Source organism: Sus scrofa, chromosome 16, assembly GCF_000003025.6.
Source record: "Sus scrofa isolate TJ Tabasco breed Duroc chromosome 16, Sscrofa11.1, whole genome shotgun sequence".
NCBI lineage: Eukaryota > Metazoa > Chordata > Mammalia > Artiodactyla > Suidae > Sus > Sus scrofa.
The window spans coordinates 6184760-6204794 of NC_010458.4; the positions used below are offsets into that span (position 1 = coordinate 6184760).

Sequence of the window (20035 nt, forward strand, 5' to 3'; positions counted from 1 at the left end):
TTTGGTTTTTTTCCATCAATATTCTGTTTTATTTCAGCAAATGTTTGGTGGTTCTGGGTGATAGATTTCCTACAAAACTGTTTGGGATTTTGATCAGTTTTCAAGAACAGTGACTCTTTGGGGTTGTCATTGAAAAGGCGTTTGAAAGCTCTGGAATATCTCTTCTTTTGGCCTTCAAGAGAGAAAGTCACACCAAATATATGATTGTTTTTAGACTTGTCAAGAGCCTCTAGCAAAACAATTCAAAACAGTTTTAAGCCTGGGATGGGAGGAAAAGATGAATGCTTTCCTCAGAGGAAAGTGATTGAGGGTCTGGATGGAAGAAGCTCCGGGCAAAACTCTGCTCCCTGGAAGGATAATTAGCAAGGCGAATGGTGAGCAGAGACTGTTCTCATAGAATGTTCCCTGTAATTACCCCACCAGGAATGTTCTCAGGGCTAAATTGAAGGGGTTGGGGGACTATTGAATGATCAATGTTTGGCCTTTTATCCTAAGGAGGGTTTCACTCAAAGTCCTCTTTCTTCATATTTTGCCTATCGGGCGAGTAATACCCAAAAGCAGTGGTATTTTTTCCATTCACTTTTTAAGTCTCTCTCTATGCTCATACCCACACACACTGCATATCAATGATAATTAATGCGTTACATGTGTTTAATAAAAGACAGCACTTAGGGAGTTCCCGTCGTGGCGCAGTGGTTACCGAATCCGACTAGGAACCATGAGGTCGCGGGTTCGGTCCCTGCCCTTGCTCAGTGGGTTAACGATCCGGCGTTGCCGTGAGCTGTGGTGTAGGTTGCAGACACGGCTCGGATCCCGCGTTGCTGTGGCTCTGGCATAGGCTGGCAGCTACAGCTCCGATTCAACCCCTAGCCTGGGAACCTCCATATGCCGCGGGAGCGGCCCAAGAAATAGCAAAAAAAAAGACAAAAAAAAAAAAAAGACAGCACTTAGAAAAGTTGTTTCAAGTTCTTTAAAGTACATGTAGTGTCACTCCAATATTTGAAGGCAAGAGACTTCTAAAACAAGACACTAATGATAATAAAAGCCATTTTATTATATTAGACCCTTGAATGTGGTTTGTATACACATGAAGTATTACTCGGTTATTAAAAAGAATGAAATAATGCCATTTGCGTCAACGTGGATGGGCCTAGAGACTCTCACACTTAGTGAAGTGAGTCAGACAGAGAATGATAAATATTAAACGGTACTGCTTATATGTGGAATCTAAAAAAAGTCATTTGCAAAACAGAAATGGACCCACAGACACAGAAAACAAAGTTATGGTTACCAAAGGGGAAAGAGGTGGGGAATAGGCATAAATTAGGAGATTGGTTTTAAAATAGACACACTACAATATATAAAATAGATAACCGCAAGGACCTATTGTATAGCACAGGGAACTCTACTCAAGATCTTGTAATAACCTATAATGGAAAAGAATCTTAAAAAGAATAGATTTATATGTATATGGTATAATTGAATCCCTTTGCTCCACACCTAAAAATAACAGAGAATTATAAATCAACTACATTTCAACAACAATTTTTAAAAATTAATTAGACCCTTGAAAACGCATTGAAGAATGACATCCGCATTCCTCACTAGCCCCTGCCCCCTTTTTATTTCTACTTTATTACAAACGAGGAATTTTCAATCGATTTTACTATTCAAAGTCTCTTTTTCCTTCCAATTTGTAAGAGAACAAAAAAAAAATCACTCTTTCCTCAAGAATTTGCTCCTTAGGCCCAAAGTCATACATGTTAACTGGGCTACCTCTTCACCTGCTACTGGACTTGGCACCTGCCCTTTTCCTTAGAAACCAGGTGCCGCCTTCCATTCCCTTGGCCCTTAACACAGAACAATCATTATTCCTGCTTCACTATTTGCCCTCAGGGGCTGAGAAGTTGCATGACTGGTTGCTCATGTCTGACTGACTTAATTCTCCCTGATTCTTCCCTTTTGCATGTCTTCTGATGTGTTGTTCAAAGACATGTGAGAGAGGGGAAGCGTTACTTATTTTAAAACTTGATAAGTGAGTAGAGCTTTTTAATGGGAAATCAATCAACTGCCTCAAACTTAGAAAATTCTTAATCATCCATGGCTGTATTCAAGAAGAGAGATGCCTTCCAAAGACACATCATTAAAAACCATTGGTATAGGATGTTACTTCTATGTGGGATCTAAAAATGTGGCACAAATGAACCTATCTACAAAACAGAAACAGACTCATAGGCAGAGAACAACAGACTTGTGGTTGCCAAGGGGGAGGGAGTGAGATGAACAGGGAATTTAGGCTTAGTAGATACAAACTATTACATAAGCAATTAGATGGTACTGCATAGTGTATGGAACTGTATCCTGTCTCTTGGGATAGACCATGATGGAAGATAATGTAAGAAAAGGAAGGTATGCATATGTTTGACGGGGTCACTTTGCTGTAAACAGAAATCGACACAACCTTGTAAATGAACTATGCTTAAATTAAAAAAAATGAAAAAAGGAGTTCTCGTTATGGCTTAGCGGAAACGAATCTGACTAGGAACCATGAGGTTGCGGGTTCCATCCCTGGCCTTGCTCAGTGGGTTAAGGATCTGGCATTGCCGTGAGCTGTGGTGTAGGTCGCAGATGTGGCTCGGATCTGGCATTGCTGTGGCTGTGGCACAGGCCAGCAGCTATAGCTCTGATTCGACCCCTAGCCTGGGAACCTTCATATGCCGTGGGTGCGGCCCTAAAAATACAAAAAAAAAAAAAAAAAAAAAAAAAAGAAAACCCCACATTTAATAAACCAATGGTGCAGCTTATTTCTCTGGCACACTTTTATTTTGAAAGAGAGCCCCTTTTCCTTTCCTGTCCAATATTTGATTATGTTAAGAACCATAAAAATGCACCTCAGGCAGTCTTTTGGGCAAGTGGACTGAAACAGAATCAAAACCAATGGCATTTACAAATTTAACAACTGAATGTTTTAAAGTAGAAAATTAAGTATAAAAAGATACAGGCATTCTTGCTTTAGTAACCCACTACCCTTATAATGATTATCACGTTTATTGAAACTATCAGAAAAGCAAAGGAAAAATTCACAGAGACAGAAGGTAGGATGGTGACCGCTAGGGATTAGGTAGAGGGATGGCGAGTCGGTGTTTAATGGGTTCAGAGTTTCAGTTTGGGAAGATGATAAAAGTTCTGGAGAAGGATGGTATGTGGTGGTTGCCGGACAAAGTGAATCTATTAGAGCCACTGAACTGCTCAGTTAAAAATGGCTAAAATGGCACACTTTATGTATGTATATTTTACCACAATAAATAAATGCAAAAAAGAGAAAAGAAGGAAAGAAAAGGAGAAATGCTAAGATTGGCTACCGGAAATCTCCGTTGAATGAAGTGGAATGTGTATTGTTTGGGCCTTAGTAGAAAATAGGCCATAGTTGTCCCGAAATTACTGTTGGGGCAGATCTCTGAAGAAAGAAATGAGGAAAGAAATTTCAACAGCTTAGCATTTATAGGGTACACAATTGGGAGTAAAACACATGTGTAAAATATCATGATAGAAGGCCTTTATTTAAAGTGTGGTGAAGGCCGCTGACTCATTGGATAACTGGAGTATTTGTGGCTTGAGTAATGGCCGAGCCAAGAATCCTGGAGTCAGTTAGACTCTTTCTTCCTTGGGAAAAAAAAAAAGGGGAGGGGGGGGTCAAGTAAATTCTGTCCCACTCTATCTTGGATATTTTGTTCGACAATGATTTTGACCAACCCCAGATTCCTCCAGCAAGGGAGGAATGTTCAGTGTTTTTGTAACCTTGATTAACTGTGATATTATTCCAAACAAGGACGCATACCCCTATGGGGACAAGAGGTGGAAAGGAAAGAGCTAAATTGGGAATCTGTTTTTGATCCCAGCCAGATGATGGATGCCTCCCGGATGGGGCCAGTGCCGCTTCTGACCTCATCCTACGCAAGGACGCACTTTGACTAGCTGCGCAAACTCTCTGGACTCAAGCGTGAAGCAACTTGATTGGCTCCACTAAGTACCTGAAGAAGGTCAAATTACTCTGATCACGACATGCTAATTATGTCTCTTCCGAAGGTTGCATTTCTTTCGGCGTGTTCTCTGGTTGGGATGAAGTAATCACTTATGACTTGGGTGCTTGGAACCGCCATGGCTGAGTTTCTGTTTTCTGTGAAGTCCGTGGCCTTAGGTTGGCAGGAGTCTGGTCATCATCTTAGGGGTGGTGTTGAGTGTGGTCAAGCAAGGATATTCTGGAGCCAGACTTCCGGCCGGACTCCCTGGTCTGCCCCTTAAAAGGTGAGGTCTTGGGCATTTGCCCCCATTTCTGTGCCTCGGGTTTGTCGTCTCTGCAAGAGGGTGATTGTAATAGATCTTATCATACGTTGTTGTGAAATGTGATTTAAAATTTGTAAAATGCTCAGAACAGTGCCTGGCATGTAGGAATTGGGCCATAAGAGTTCACTATTATTATCATCCATCATTGCCTCTTTGGCTAAAACAGTGAGGTGTTTTGGTGTGGTGGTTCTGTTGCCTGTTAGTATCTGCTCTGGAGAGTTCAAGACCCAGTGGCTACGTCAAATCATCACATTGTGCACATTAAATATATCACAATTTTGTTTGCCATTTACACCTTCATAAAGTGGAAAAAAGGAGGAAAAACCTTCCATGGCTGCTGGATGCATGCATAGCTGAAAGTGAAATGAATCATCCCCGCATTCACTCATTTGTTGACTCACCACGTGCCGGGCATTGGGGATACCGGGTCAATCATGATGTGATTAATTATGATGCTCAGTCTAGTGGCAAAGAGACTTGCTTGAAGAGATTACTATGGAGGATGTAGGTGCAAATATGGAGCTGTGTATGAGGAATCACTGTGCTGTGATGGAGGGAAACTCAGGGGTTGGGGGAGGGTGGAGAGGAATAATCAGGGAAAATTCCTGGAAGTAATCCCCCAAATATGTGGTCAAATAAAACTTGATTTTTTTTTTTTTTTGGTCTTTTCTAGGGCATATGGAAGTTCCCAGGCTAGGGGTCTAATCGGAGCTGTAGCTGCCGGCCTACACCACAGCCATTGCAACTCGGGATCTGAGCCGAATCTACGACCTACACCACAGCTCACGGCAACGCTGGATCCTTGACCCACTGAGCAAGGCCAGCGATCGAACCCGAAACCTCATGGTTCCTAGTCAGATTCGTTAACCACTGAGCCACGATGGGAACTTCCAAATAAAACTTGATTTTTTTATAACTTTTTTTTGGGTCTTTTTAGGGCCACACCCATGGCGTATAGAGGTTCCCAAGCTAGGGGTCGAATCAGAGCTACAGCTGCCAGCCTACACCACAGCCACAGCCGTGTGGGATCTGAGCCACAACTGCAACATACACCACAGCTCACGGCAACGCCAGATCCTTAACCCATTGAGCCAGGCCAGGGATTGAACCTGCATCCTCATGGATCCTAGTCCGGTTCGTTACTTCTGAGCCACGACGGGAACTCCAAAATTTGATTTTTTTTTTTTAAAGTAGGTAAATGTTTCAGCTTATGTCTCTACAAGATAAGGATTCTCTCTTATAAACAGTATACTGTTACTACCTCTAAAAGAAATAATAATCGTCTCTTAACTATAAACAAATATGTAGTCGATTATCAATAGTCCTGTACATGTCACATTCTTTTTTAGTTGGTTTGAATGAATCAGGATGCAAATAAGAGCATATCTTGTAATGGGTCTCTTAATCTTAGCTGTCCCTTAATCCATATTAGGTTCCTCCTCCTCTCTTTCTCTCTCTCCCTTTCATTCCTTCTGATGTATTTGCTGAAGAAACTGGATTGTTTATCCTGTAGAGTGTTCCATAGATGGATTTTGCTAATTGCACCTTCATGGCGTCCTATACAATTTCCCTCTCTTCCTTATATTTCCGATAAATATCGTGTTACATTTAAAGGCTTGTTCAGGTTCAGGTTCAATTTCTTTGGTGGGGGTGGGTGGGTGAGCCAAGAAGACTTCACAGAAAGTGTGCTGCATTTCCTTCAGGGGTCACATACTGAAGGGTGGCTTCTCTTTCTGAAATGTTTGCAGCCCTGAAGGCTTAATGGTTAGGGCCACTCATTCATTAAGGTTGCAATGTGGTCCTATTCTAATTCTGTCTTTCCTTCTTTGGCTGGAATCCTATAGAGAATTTTCCCTCATTTATTTTTTGCTTCCTCCATCGTATACACAGTTGGTCTAGGAAAGGCAAGATCAGTGTCTGATTGAAAATCCATGTTAACAGTGGCCCCGTTGGTACCACAAGGTCCACAACCTTGAATGGCAATGAAATTCTATTCAGCCTACAACTTGATTAAAGCAAGAAGGTGAACACATGGGTTTTTATAAATACTTGGCATGAGAAGAAGTTTCTGCTTACAACATAGCTTTAAAAACACTCTAACTTTCCCCTAAGCTTTTAGTAAAAATAGAGTTTTTTTAAAACAGCAATTACAAAAAGATAATCTTGCTGAACTGAAATCCTAGACTATATCTGATATCATTTTAGTTTTCGGTGACCTACTTACTGCATGGCATGATTTACAGTTGAGGTTTATTGCTTCAGCAAAATAATGCTTCGGTCGTTCACTTACAAAGAAAAAAAAAATCCTCTCAGTTTTAGTCTCTAGTATGGAATGAAAACTTTAAATAGTCAAAACTGGCTCAAGGGTCAGTCATCATTAAAACAATTTTGTATCTCGGACCTAAAACAGATGCACACCTTAACATTGATCTATACAGAGCTTGTGTTTCCTAAAAGGTGAAGGAAAAATATATTCCCACAACTGTGGGCAGGATGAGTAAATGATACCCACTTACACATACAAAGGCTAATTAAAAATGGAATGTTTAAGGAGTTCCCATTGTGGCTCAGTGGATTAAGAACCTGACATTGTATCTGTGAGGATGCAGGTTTGATCCCTGGCCTCAGTCAGTGGGTTAAAGATCTGGCATTGTTGAAAGCTGCCGTGCAGGTCACAGATGTGACTTGGATCTGGTGTTGCATGGCTGTGGCTTAGGCTGGCAGCTGCAGCTCCCTTTGGACCCCTGGCCCAGGAACTTCCATTTGCCACAGGTGTGGCCATAAAAAGAAAAAAGGGGGGGGGGGCAGGAGTGGAACATTTAAGAACCATTGCATTTCAGGTGTTTTGTGACAGTCCCTCATAAATTTAGTCCCAAGGGAAATCAGTTATTTGCATTTGGTTGGCGACTTAAAACCATTACCTATAGTAGAAACAGGAGTGACCTCTGAGCTGCTGGGTGGATTCTTGTGTGACCCCAAAGTGCCCCACCCCCTCCAATGGGAGACTGGTCACCCCAGATCCTGACTAGTTTTCCTCTTGCTCTTTCCTTCCAAATCACATAAATTCTTTGTCTCCAGCTACATTAGATCTATTCAGCGTTTCCCTTTTTCATGCCTCCACAATTCCTTGATATCTACAAAGAGCAGATTGATTTCCACTATGCCAGCAGGAAGCAGTGGGGTGTGCGTGTTGGTTGGGCCCTGATTTGAGAAACAAGCCAACAAGGGGAATATTGTCTTTCTTTTCATTCTTTCTTTTATTTTTTTTAGAGCATTTTTCTTTCTTATCCAGATTAGTCTGACCTCAGCCCAAGACAACTGTGTATTACTTTTACCGGCAAACTTGAATGTCGCCTGGGTTGCGTTGGTGGTTTTCCATGAATGTAATGCGATAATCCCAATGGAGCCACCTCAGTCACTTACTACTCTTACCCTGATAAAAATACTTTGTTGGGGCTATTATGATGTCTTTTATTTTTAATCCAACTGAAAATGGAAGTATTACAAGAGCTTAGAAATATTAATGAGAAAATTCTCAGCTTTCCGTACCCAAGTACCCCACTCAGGACGGACTAGAATAAAGTATTTTGCCCCAGTTTTACCGCAAAAGAAACATCTTAACTGAAGCTTTCAAGAGAGGCTTTTAAGAAAGAATCAGATGACACACACGCGTATACAAAATGGACATGCCCTGGCAGATAAAATTAACATTCTCTTATTGCACCTGTAGTGCAAACGGTTATAAAAAGGACTTGCTAAATAATGTACACTCTCCGATGATCTAAAATGCAGCTGTGCTCTTTTCTATTTTAAAAATCCTGAGGGTCAAAGCCTAAGCTAATCCTTTCTTTGTCAGAGTTTCTGTCAACTGATCAGACCCTTGGAACGGTTTTCATTCAAGCCTGATGGGCTAGGAGTTCTCTTGCGACACAGCGGGTTAAGGATCCAGCTTTGTCATTGCATCAGCTGGGGGTGACTACTGTGACACGGGTTCGATATCTGGCCCAGGAACTTCCACATGCCTCCAGCGCAGCCAAAAAAAGAAAAGAATGATGGGTTTCGGTGAATCTAGCCTACATCATTAAGAGGCTGCCCTTAAGCCTTGACGGACCTTCTAGTGTTTGTATATTAACAGATAGAAATGGACTTGCCGTCTGGCTCTCGCTCTTTCTAAATAAACCTGTGCCCAAACCTAACTGGGTGCTTAAAACAGCTGTTTCTCCTCTTTCTAAAGACATGACTTACTTTCGTATTTTACCTCCAGGTGCCATCCTGTTAGAATGATTTGTCAAGTGGCATAGACATTTTAAGTGGGAATCACCTAGAAAATGAGTTTTTCTTGTTTGTTTCAGGAAAACAAAAAGATGTCCCCTCCTCTTGTGGTCATCCAGTGGAGGCACGAAGGAATCCCACCCCTAGTTTGTTTGGATGTCAAGGCTGATGATACCACACAAACACCGAAAGGGTTTGAAACACTTCATCACACGTGGTGAGGCTTTCGGCGGGGGATCAGGGTGGGGGTGGGGGAGTGTCGGGGGTGTGTGTGTGTTGCAGAGCAGGCTCCCAAACCCGTCCAAAATAGGCTTCAGAGACCAGCTTGGCTTTTTACATATTAGGGGGTAGCTGGAGTTGAGGATTTCTCCTTGCGTCCCAGAGCTTGTGGGGTTTGAACTTCCTGCTGGTGTCAGAGAGCTGGACTTCCTTATCAGCTGGCCAAGGGGTGGGGTGGGAGTGGGGGAGAAGAGGTGGAGGCAGAGGAAAAGGGGAGTGGTGGCGCCTGAGAGCCATCAGGGGGTCAAACATCGGAATGGGGTCAGACTCCATGTTACATGAATCTTTACACTGAAGAACACAGGCACTATAAAAATGGTCCATATTTTTAGACTAATGCCAAATGCTGCTCGGGATGTGATGGTTTGGGGGTATTCTCTGGAAGCGTTCTAAAATTCTGCTATATATTTTGTTTTGGGACTTTTAGGGGCAAAACAGTATGTGCAGTCAGCCAATCTTCTCTGTTTCTGATAAAAAACAGAGAAGATTGGATCCATGAGAGTTCCCGTTATGGCACAGTGAGTTAAGAATCTGACTTCAGTGGCTCTGATTGCTGGGAGGGCGAAGGTTCCATCCCCAACTTAGTACAGTGGGTTAAAGGATCTGGTGTTGCCAGAGCTGTGGCTTGGATTCAGTTTCTGGCCAGGGAACTTGCATATGCCATGGGTGCGACCATGAAAAACATTAAACAAAATTTAGATAAAAAGTCATAAAATGTCTAGATTATTACTAAAGACATTGAAAAATTGTCCCCTTCAAGCAACTCAACTCTTACTGTTGATAGACTATTTTCCACTTTCTAACCTAAATCCTTTGTACCCTAGGACAAAGTGTTTCTTGGTTCTCCCACTACACTTGATGGAATGATGGGCAGTCGGAAGTCAAGGGACATTACGGATTGTTGAGGATAATTTTACTTATTATTTAGATGGAGAAACCTAAGGCCTGTAAGTTTCTAGAGTGTTAGCTGAGATCACACAAACCAGAATCCAAGCCTGAGCCTCATCTCTGGTCTAATGCACCTCATCAAAATGAACTCAGAGGGTTTGGTTGTCTTATATTTTCCTAGGCTTTCAGTTACAGTGCTTTCTTTACAGAATGCTAGATTTTTCAAATAGTCAAACATGTATATTATTTCCCAATAATATCATTAAATCTGAATATACTGCAGAATTTTCTAAAATAGAGACCCTATATTTTTTTACACTGAAAATGTTGAATTACATCTTGGCATTGGGTAAGAAACCCAATAATGGATCTTCCCTTTTGTTTAATTCAGTGTGTTTAATTTTTAAAATAACATTAAATATTTTCTTTGAATGTTTTCCTCCCTTTTTATGTTACATTTAAGGATTTTTTAAGCATAAACTTTTAATTTTAAGGTGGTTTTAGATTTCCATAAAAGTTTTGAAGACAGTACTGTGAATTTACAAATACTCCATGCTTGGTTTGCCCTGTCAGTGATGTCTCACATTAGTATGGTGTATTTATTGAAGTTAATTAGCCAATATTGGTCAATAGTATTAAGTACATTTCATACTTTATTCATAGTTCCTTAGCTTTAAAATTTTTTTTTTTTTTTTGTCTTTTGTCTTTTTAGGGCTGCACCCATGGCATATGGAGGTTCCCAGGCTAGGGGTCGAATTGGAGCTACAGCTGCCGGCCTGTGCCACAGCCACAGCAACGAGGGATCCTAGCTGCGTCTTCGACCTACACCACAGCTCATGGCAACGGCAGATCCTTAACCCACTGAGCAAGGCCAGGGGTCCAACCCACATCTTCACGGATACTAATTGTGTTCGTTAACCCCTGAGCCAGGACGGGAACTCCCACATTTCCTTCACTTTTTACCTAATATTACTTTTCTGTTTCAGGATCCCAACCAGGACACATTATTTTCAGTCACGACGCCTCAGGCTCATCTCAGGCTATGACAGTTTCTCAGACTTTCCTTATTTTGTTTTGATGTTCTTGACAGACTTAAGGAGTACTGCTCAAGTATTTTGTAGAATGTCCCTCAACTAATATCATATGATGTTATTATGATTTGACTGGAGTTATGAATTCTTGGAAGAGACATGACTTATCACTCTTGATATTAACTTTAATCACTTCTGCCCGAGGTAGTGTTTGTCAGATTAAAGGTTCTGGAAACCCAGAGAGGACAAGATAGGAAGGACAGAGGGTTTGGTTTGGTTTTTTTGCTTTTTTTGCATGACTTTTACACACAAAATTTACTCCCTTTCATGTTATATACTCTGGAAGAAACTTAAGGGTTAGTTATGCTCCTTCACCTACCTAAGAGTGGAATATGCACATAAATTAATCTGGAATTTTGCATGAGAGGTTTGTCTCCTATCTGTCTGTCTGTCTATCCATCTATCTCATCTATAATATCTATGATAGAATGTACTCATTTATTTACTCATTTGGATTATAATCCAATATTACTTCATTTTGTTTTTTGTTTTATTTTGCTTTGTTTTTTGTCTTTTTAGGGCTGCTCCCATGTCATATGGAGGTTCCCAGCCTAGGGGTCAAATCGGAGCTGCAGCTGCCAGCCTAAACTGTAGCCACAGCAACCTCCTGATTGAGGACAGGGATGGAAACTGTCTCCTCATGGATACTATGTAGATTCATTTCTGCTGAGGCAGGATGGGAACTCCAATATTACTTTATTTTGTTACTTAAATTATTTCAGATTTGGTCATTGAGATCTCTTTCAGTTGACTACTGTCCTTTTGACATAACTATTTCATGTCCTTTTTAAAGCATTTTCCATTTTCCAGCACCATAAGATGTCCCAGTTTCATCTTGTACATTACCTGCACCAGTGCTAGAATCAGCCATTTCTATGAGGAGCATAATTTTTTTAATTGAAGAATTCTTTTTTTATCTCTGTACTAGAAACAGATATCTGGTTGTGAGGTGCGCTTGTTCTACTGAAATGTCATTGCTTCTAGGTGGTCCTCTCAGCCAACAGATCAAGGAAATATATATGCATATTGAACCCTTTTATACCTCTACAAGTATTTTTATATGTATCCATCTATAAATGAACCTAAACATTAGTTCATACTGATCTCTCCAACTCTAATCTAGTACCACATGGATTATTCTAGCCTCCTTCCCTTGTTTGTAACCTCCCACTCCAACAGAGAGAGACCTGGCTCCCACCATCTGCCTCTCATTTCTTTAATTGTTCAATTCCACTTACACATGTATAGCAGTTTCAGCATTGTTTATCTGGTTTGGGGATATTTTTCAACTTTATCTTTCAAGACATCTTCTGAGTAATTTTTCCCCAATCATCTTTTTTGTTTGCAACATCTCTTTTTCCTTCTCTAATGGTTCCATTTTTAAAATTGTTTGATAATGTTGCCAAGTCCAGGCTGGTAATGCTCACTGATCATTGAGAGAGGAGGTGTTGGGGCAAGGAATAGTGAGTGATATTATTGCAAAAGCCAGCACACAGACCAAGAAGATGGTGGACTAATGGCCCAAAGAACATCTTACCCAAGTTAGAAATCAGGCTTTTTTTCATACTAAAAAGGGAGGGGGTGTGGCTTGTTGTTGTAAACTTCTTCTTTTTTTTTTAAATTGGTCTTTTTGGGGCCACACCTGTGGCATATGGAGGTTCCAATTGGAGCTGTAGCCACCAGCCACAGACACAGCCACAGCAACTCAGGTCCCAAGCTGAGTCTGTGACCTACACCACAGCTCATAGCAATGCTGGATCCTTAACCCACTGAGCAAGGCAAGGGATCAAACCCATGTCCTTATGGATGCTAGTGGAGTTTGCTAACTGCCAAGCCACAATGGGGATTCCTGTTGCAAACTTCTTGGTGCCAGAATCCTTTGTTCTTGCAGCTGTCCACAGAGGTCTGGTCACAATGTTCCTATAAACCTCCAATAAGACAAATGTTATTCTCTGTTTTGCAACTTTCTATCTGAAGGGAAGAGTATTATGCCTTTAAAGGTCAAACCTTGAAAATGCACTATCCTGTATATTTCAGGCTATAGGCAATATTCTTTAGCAAAAGATGCAGCACCAACATGACTAAGCATATGCAACAGATCACAAGCATTAGAGATCCAGTATGGAGTTAAATTTGTTCTTTGTTTAATAGCTTCTTTTCTCTTTCCTAAGTATATTAATTTCAGTTTACGGAATGCATTCTGTTCTCAGGATTGTCTCTGTTCTTCTTTGGGTTTTTTTTTTGTTTGTTGATATTGGCCTTTGTCTTTTGTCTTGGAGGCTTTCTTCAAGTATCTGATGATCTTTGGCTATTTAAAAAGGTCTAATTCTGAGGCATGATGATTTAAAAATTATTAAAGTGCCTAAATAAAACACTGTCTAAATAATTTCCTGTGCTAATCTACAGATTGGTTGTAATTATGAAAAGAAAATGATATTATTGTTGGTGAGCTGTTCATCTGTTGGCAACCAAAAGATATGCCCTGAGTTATAAGTCAGAATCAGGGGCAGAAACTTATCTTTAAAATGTAAAATACACTAGGGAGTATAGTGATTACTACTTTCATACACTAAATAGCTAGCTAGGTAGATACAGAGTGAGGCACCACATAAGCTGATTGGCAGCTGTGCATCTTGGAGCAGGGCATGTGACTGCAGTGGGTGCCTTCAAGGTGGAGAGCCAGCATTTTCAATGGGGAATCCCCCAGAGAAGAGCCACCACTTTATAATAAATACATTTTATACAATGAGCTGGTAAACACACACAGGGACCAACCTTTCTACCCTTTTCATGAAAAAATATTTAAATTTACTAAATGCGAAAACACTCTGATGTTTTCCATTTTAAAAAGGTCATGACTCACTAAATTGATTCTAGCAATGATTCAAGACCAAAAGTTGAAACAATTTGGTTCTAAAAGTCTCTGTGAATTGGCCTCTGTTTCTTCATTTTTTTATTTTACCACTCCCTGTCAAATATACTTATCATGTCCAAACTACTTAAAATACTTGAAAATGCTGCGATTTCCCTTGATTCCATATTTTGTACACGTTGTTCCTTTGCCCAGGAAGTCCTCCTCACATTTTTTGCTGGCTAACTTTTTCATGTTCTGAAGCTTCAACATAGACATTATTCATCTTGGAAAACTTTCTGGATCTTTTCTTCTTTCCTATTCTCTACTCATCCCTGGGGAAAAGGAGTTTTATCTCATCGGTTCTCTTTTTTTATTTCCACAGCAATGAATACATATGCCATTATCACATTTAACATGTGCACTTGTGCACACACAGGTGCTACATAACTACTTTCTTGTTGTGGTTTTTTTTTTTTTTTTTTTTTTTTTCCTTTTTTTTTTTTAGGGCCACACCCGAGGCATATGGAAGTTCCCAGGCTAGGGGTCTAATCGGAGCTGTAGCTGCTGGCCTATGCCACAGCCATAGCAATGCAGGATCTGAGCCACATCTGTCACCTACACCACAGCTCACAGCGACACCAGATCCTTAACCCACTGAGCAAGGCCAGGGATCGAACCCGCAACCTCATGGTTCCTAGTTGGATTCATTTCTGCTGTGCCATGACGGGAACTCCATAACTATTGATTTTTATATCTGTGTCTCCTCTAGGCTATATATTCTGGCCAGGCTCTGTGTTTTGTACTGGCATATACCTTCTACGTCCACATGCAAGACTTCTGCTTTGCTTTGTTGGGGCATGCAGGCTAGATCTACCTTGACTCAGGAAATTATTCACTAAATCCTAATATCCCTACCCTAAACCTATGTAGAAACAGCCCCTTGAGGGCATTCTCATTGTGGCTCAGCAGGTTAAGAACCTGACTAGTATCCTTGAGGATGCAGGTTTGATCCCTGGCCTGGCTCAGCAGGTTAAGGATCTGGCATTACCACAACCTGCAGCAGAGGCTGCAGATGCGACTTGGATCTGGCATTATCATGGCTGTGGCATAGGCTGGCAGCTGCAGCTCTGATTCAACCTTTAGGCTGGGAACGTCCACATGCCACAGGTGTGGCCCTAAAAAACAAACAAGAACACAACAACAGTAACAAAAAACAGCCTCCTGAGTCTAGGCCTCAGATCCAGCTTGGAGCAATGCTGATTCCATAGTGGGCAATCGCTGCCTCACACCATTGCTGCCCACAAGAGAGAGAGAGCGAGCTGTGGGCATGGACCTCCAGGTTTGTTTCCAGAAAGAGAGCAGGCCTGCAGCTATGAGCCAGATGTACCCCCAGCATGGGAATAGAACTGGAGAGAGGACTCTGGACTTGGGGTCATCTGGATAAAGCACTCTCCCTCTTTGTCTTGTAGAAGGAAAGAGGTAGAGAAAGGAGTTAGAAACATTTCTCCAATACTGCATCATCGTGGATATTTATCACAACTCTCTTTCCTCTTTAGAGGCCCGTGATTGAGGGTATTCAGGATCTCATTCTTATATCTGTTCCTCGGCCTTTAGTATAATAGCAATTGGGGTGAGCTATAAGCTCAGCATTTATGATTGGAAGTATAGACGTGGAAAATAATGATGCGGTGAAAGACCAGAATTCATAACGATAAAACATACTATACTCAGAACAAGATAAGGGAGAAGAAAGAAGACAAAGATACTAGAGTATGATATTTTGGTGATTGATAGATTTGAGTGGTTGCCTATCTTTAAAAAATTTTTTTTATTAAAGCATAGTTGATTTACAATGTTATATTCATTTCTACTGTACAGCAAAGTGATTCAGATAAGAATATGTATATATATACACATACATATATATTCCTTTTCATATTTTTTCACTATGTTTTGTCATAGGATATTGAATATATTTCCCTGTGCTACACAGTAGGATCTTGCTGTTCATCCATTCTGTATATGATAATTTGCATCTACTAATCTTAATCTCCCAAAGCATCCCACCCCCCACCCCCTTTCCCCTTGGCAATAAGTGATTGCCTGTTTTTCGCAATATCTAAAATGGAATGGGGATGAAAACTATTAAAGAGGAAATTGAGGAATTGTGAGATCTACGTATTAGGAATATCCTTAGCATGAGCATTTAATTGAGGAAAAGATGATGGTAGAGGATCGAATGAATAGTGAGATTAGGTAATGCTAAAATAATTTGAGGGAAAAATAGAACATTATGGAGGCTCACAGATGCCTAGACAGGAAGGACAGAATGGTTATTATGTAAAAAATTAATACTCTCTTATATGTTTATTTATTTATAACTTTTGCAATTAACAGATAGCTTTGTTGCTTATTGTTCTGAAATAACTTACTTTCAGGATCAGAAATTAAGCTCATACCACTACGGACAGTAATGTATTTTGGCTTAAAATAGGAATAATGTTTTAGAAAGGATAATGCTGGCTGTTGCGACAAACAAACCCAAAATATGTGCAAGGGCGCTGTCATAGTATGTTTTATTTCTTACTCATGTATAGTTCAGACTGGATGTTCTTGAGTGGTGGGTGGCTCTCCTCCAAAGATGATTCAGGGACCTAGACTCCTTGCAACTTGTGGCTCCACTTTCTTTAATGTGTGCCTTCCAAGGTCCCTATGCTTAGCTCCATCAGGCTAGCAGGATGAAAATGGAGGAGAAGGTACATTGCTTCTTACCAGCCGGGGCAGGAAGAGACAGATTATTTCTGCCCATGTTCCACCAGTGAGCTCTATTGGTACAGCTTCAAGGGAGGCTGGGAATCTAGTCCCTGGTTGCCAACTGCTTCCCAGTGACAAAGTGATACAATGAGAGGAAGTCCAGGTTTGTGAGGATAATTAGCCATCTTTTCAAGAATGAATATTTAGGGATTGCATGTATGTATCCATAATTTGTCCAAAAAAACCTTGTAATAATTATTAAATTATATTAAATCTTATTTAATTATAATTAAGTAAAATTCAGTAAAGTATAATTAAGTAAATAATTAAAACTTTCAACTATTGTTGATTGATTAAGCAACAAAAAACAATTAGTAAAGATAAAAATGACCCAATTACCATGCTTGATTTAATGGATAAAAATAGGACTTACGAATAGAAAAAGAATTAGAAACCACCCATTCTTCCTAATCACTCAGAGAAAAATTACAAAAAGTGATCATTTTATAGGCCCCAAAGCAAGTTTTCAGACATTTCACAGCAGTCTCTGACTTTAAAAATAAGAATTACCCTTTGGGCTCCACTCTGCCCACTCAGACAGGGGGCATCTCACTCAAAACCAAAACTCCAATCATCCTGCCACCAATTGCCAGGAACACAGGTTGCCATCTTTACCAAGAAAATATTTTTAGAAGCAGCATTTTAACATATTTTAAAGATAATTTGCATATTGAAGTTATTCATATACTTCTCTTTTTTCTCACAGTTCTTAAACATCACTTGCCCCTTCTATTGCTTCATATCACCCTTTGAATTTGCAAGCCTTAAACATTTTTACTTAACCCTTGTGATGGTTTCTGATGACTTACACATTGAAGGTTGCTTATGAGGTCATTGGATTTGTAAACTTTGCCCTCGCTAGAATTAGGAAGCAAGCTGTGGGACATAAGTGGAGCATTGGGAACATTTAAAATAAATACCAAATTTATTACTATTCCATTAACTCTTACTAAAAATAACAATGTTTGTTTATTCCAATAGAAAACCAGAAGTCATTTTCTTTTACATTGAGAGAAGAGCATTCAACCATGAAATCTGACAAAGACGGAAAGAACTTAGTTCAAAGACAACCTAAGGAATTCAGGTTATTTGGTAGCCAGAAATGTACCCAATGTTATTTATTTTCTAAACTAAATTTCCCAGTGCACACAGACCTCTTAGAAAATCCTGAGCCCCAGTTCCAAATGCATAGCTCCGCAAAGAAAAGAGTGAAAAAAAAACAAGCAAGGCTATCATGGGAATCCTGACTTTAGATGGAGCAAGGAAGGATTCACGATTACTATACTTTAGTGCTAGGAAAATTGAGGATAACTTACCCCCTTTGTTTTACATGTGAAACTGATGAGACCTAGGTAAAGGGTCCCCCCGAATACTTCAGTTCAGCCATTGGCAATTACAAAAATAAGAGAATGATCCTCATGGTAGACGACATCTTTGGGTGTCACAAGGGACACCAGAGGGAGGAGAAAGGCTACTGGCCGCATGACAGGGAAGAAACGGGAAGGAGAATACACAGATATGCTCACCGATGCAGTCTTCCTCTGTCCTTATTTCAGTGAGTCTGAGCATGCCCAACCATTCACTTATTCATATCATTCAACAAATATTACTAAGCTCCTACAATGAGCTAGGTCCATAAATACCGGTCTTCATGGAGCTTATCTTTTAATGGGATGGTTCTCCCCCAAATTTAGTGCTTTCAGTGAAAAATTTACAGAAACCTGACACTAAGTTGGGGTTAGCTAGTAAGATCTACGCAAAAAGTATAGAATGAGTACTTTAAAAAGTCACATGTCCCATTACACAAACATCACAATGGCTACAATAAAAAAAGACTGGCAAAACGAGATGTTAGGGTAAGAATATGGGGCACCTGGAACTCACACATATTGTTGAAGGGAATGTAAAGTGGTACCAGCATGTTGGGAAAAGATCTGACAGTTTCTTGTACGCCAAGCACACATCTAACTTAACAAACAAAAACTCCAAGTCTAGATATTTACCCAAGAGAAATGAAAATATGTCTATAAAAAATTATGTAAGTGTATTTGCAGAATATCTATTTGTAATAACCTCAAATTTGAGAGTCTAGGTGTTCATCCATAAGAGAATAAATAAACTGTAATATATTCATGCAAAGGATACTACTCAGTAATTAAGACAAAAATGATTGCTGTACTAAATATCATCTAAGACGATAATCAAAGAGGAAGAGATAGAAAGGATAATTACTTTCAGGGGAAACTTTTTTTTTTTTTTAAATCTGTCATCAAAAAAGATATCGAGATTGGTCCTGGGCTGGACTCTGGCAGTGTTGATCTGAAGGGGGTCTCTTGCTTAATGTTCTGGTTCCTAGTGCTCAGCTGGACTCCAATTTTTGGACCTTGGTATTTGATGCTGGAACAATTTAAAACTTCAGTTTGGTTGTTCCCATCGTGGCTCAGTGGTTAACAAACCGGACTAGCATCCATGAGGACATGGGTTCAATCCCTGGCCTTGCTCAGTGGGTTAAGGATCTGGCGTTGCCGTGAGCTGTGGTGTAGGTCTAAGATGAGGCTTGGATCCTGCATTGCTGTGGCTATGGCTGTGGTGTAGGTTAGCGGCTACAGCTCCAATTGGACCCCTAGGCTGGGAACCTCCATATGCCTTGGGTGCAGCCCTAAAAAGTCAAAAAGACAAAGACGAAAACGAACAAACAAAAAATTGCAGTTTGGACAAATGGGGTCAATAGTGCACACTACCTTACTTCTGGGAGCATTGCCAAGACTGTAAGAAGATGTGACCCAGGTGGCAGAGGCTAGGGATAAGGGCGAGCTCTGGGGAGCTGATAGTGGTTTGTTTCCAATTCAGCCAAGACGACAAGATTTGCAAGCATGCTAAATTCACCCTTTCCCAGACAAGAGTATTTCACCTTTAGTTCTAGTTCCTAAAGTCTTTCTGATAAACTTTTCTGATTCTTAACTGCATTGACGGGGCTGTGTTATTTTTGAACATTTGTGGGACATCAAAAGTATGGGATTTATCAATTAGGCTGAATGAGAGTAAAAAGAAGAGTTTGAAGAGCTTGCAGGGAGCCTGTAGTGTCAATTCGGGATCCATCTATATCTGATCCTTCAAGACTGGGAGCCAAACTGCATAAGTGGAAGTGAGGCTTAAAACTACAAAACTGGAGTTCCCGTCGTGGCTCAGTGGTTAACGAATCCGACTAGGAACCATGAGGTTGCGGGTTCGGTCCCTGCCCTTGCTCAGTGGGTTAAGGATCCGGCATTGCCCTGAGCTGTGGTGTAGGTTGCAGACGCGGCTCGGATCCCGCGTTGCTGTGGCTCTGGCGTAGGCCGGTGGCTACAGCTCCGATTCCACCCCTAGCCTGGGAACCTCCATATGCCTCGGGAGCGGCCCAAGAAATAGCAACAACAACAACAAAAAGACAAAAGACAAAAAAAACCAAAACAAAACACTACAAAACTGTTTTCTTTCCCAACTTCTAATTCCG

General features: G+C 40.6%; 1 long non-coding RNA gene across 2 annotated transcripts in view; it reads left to right on the plus strand.

Moving 5' to 3' along the window:
* The window catches only part of LOC102167708, a 43680-nt gene that overhangs the window by 14318 nt on the left and 9327 nt on the right, over positions 1–20035 (plus strand). Inside the window, exons 2-3 of one of the 2 annotated variants that reach the window (XR_308345.3) lie at positions 3900–4305; positions 8697–8833. This is a non-coding gene — a long non-coding RNA (uncharacterized LOC102167708). The remainder of the gene's footprint in view (positions 1–3899; positions 4306–8696; positions 8834–20035) is intronic. The other variant, XR_002339623.1, reaches the window with a different exon arrangement.